Source organism: Lontra canadensis, unplaced genomic scaffold (assembly GCF_010015895.1).
Source record: "Lontra canadensis isolate GAN:19392208 unplaced genomic scaffold, GSC_riverotter_1.0 scaffold152, whole genome shotgun sequence".
Classification (NCBI taxonomy): Eukaryota; Metazoa; Chordata; class Mammalia; order Carnivora; family Mustelidae; genus Lontra; species Lontra canadensis.
The window spans coordinates 2,497,919-2,499,623 of NW_022631146.1; the positions used below are offsets into that span (position 1 = coordinate 2,497,919).

The following is a 1,705-nucleotide window of genomic DNA, read 5'->3' on the forward strand; positions in this document are numbered from 1 at the left end:
CTTAACTTATTCTTAAATTGTTTTATCATGTTTTATATCCTAAATTATTCTTAAAATAAATATATAAAGTATGTATTTAAATTTATTTTCTATTCAAATATTTTGAGTAAACCTCTGATTTGACAATACTGTATTCATGTACATAAGTAAGGCATACTTATCCTAATTAATTCTTAATATATATTGATATACATATATACATGTATACACACACACACACACACACACACACACGTATAGTGAGAGAGAGAGAGAGGGAAAGAGAGAGAGAGAGTTTTTAAAATAACTCCAAAGAATTCTTAGAAAAGATATAGGCTACTAATGTTTGCATTCTTATTTTAATTTCTGGTTCAAAAAATGAATTGTTTTTGTTTTTGTTTTGTTTTTCTAAAAATAGGAAATTTCACTTATTCATATGAGTTATAAGATTTTCAAAAACTCAGTCTGACTAAAATTATAAATTCAAAAGATCCTCTTGTTCCATCCTTAATTTACTTTCCTGTCTCTTTTTAGGAAAATTCTATCAGTGCTCCATGGAAAATTATACTCAAACACGAGCTGATTTCGTCCTATTGCGGTTTTTCCCACCAACAAGAATTGGCCTATTCCTCTTTATTGTCATCATTCTTATTTTTCTACTTGCTATGTTTGGCAACCTGTCTATGATTCTCCTCATCTTCCTAGACACCCATCTCCACACACCCATGTATTTCTTAGTCAGCTCTCTCTCATTGACCTAAACTACATCTCCACCATTGTCCCCAAGATGGCATCTGATTATCTCTCTGGAAACAAGTCTATTTCATTCATTGGGTGTGGAGTTCAGAGTTTCTTCTTCATGGCTTTAGCTGGTGGAGAAGGATTACTATTGGTCTCTATGGCCTATGATCGTTATGTGGCTATTTGCTTTCCTCTCCACTATTCCATTTGAATGAGCAAAAGAGTATGTGTGCTGTTGATAACAGGATCTTGGATATTGGGCTCAGTCAACTCCTGTGCCCACACTATATACACACTATATATATATATCCCTTATTGTAGATCCAGAGCCATCAACCATTTCTTCTGTAATGTTCTGACCATGTTGATTCTGGCCTGTGTGGACACCCAGGTCCATGAGTACACAGTGTTTGTGAGCACCACATTTCTCCTTGTGTTTCCTTTCACTGGCATTGCATGTTCCTATAGCCGGGTGCTCCATGCCATCTGCCGCATGCAGTCAACAGAAGGGAGGAGGAAGGCCTATTCTACCTGCAGCACCCACCTCACTGTGGTGACTTTCTACTATGCACCCTTTGCTTACACTTATCTACGCCCGAGATCCTTCCAATCTCCAACAGACGACAAGGTCCTGGCTATCTTCTAGATGATTCTGACCCCAATGCTCAACCCCATCATCTACAGCCTGAGATACAAGGAAGTGATGGGGACCCTGAGAAGAGTGATTCAGAAAGTCTGCTTTGTAAAAATGTAGGCACATTTTTCACATATGTACCCAATATTGATTATAAGTCCATTCATCAGTGTATACAGTAACTAAAATATTATTTTATGCTTAGAGTGGAAGGACTAAAATCAGAAAAAAAAATCACTCATGTATGGACAAAATTGTTCTGCAAGTATCCATAATTATGAGCCATTTTTTGCCTTATTTTCATTTTATTCTTTTCATAAGCTTCAAATGCAATCATTTTTTGCTAATATG

General features: G+C 36.0%; 1 pseudogene; it reads left to right on the top strand.

Annotated features, from left to right (window-relative positions):
• The first annotated feature begins 533 nt into the window (after positions 1–533).
• On the top strand, positions 534–1,474 carry LOC116859254 (annotated as a pseudogene).
• Positions 1,475–1,705: the final 231 nt, after the last annotated feature.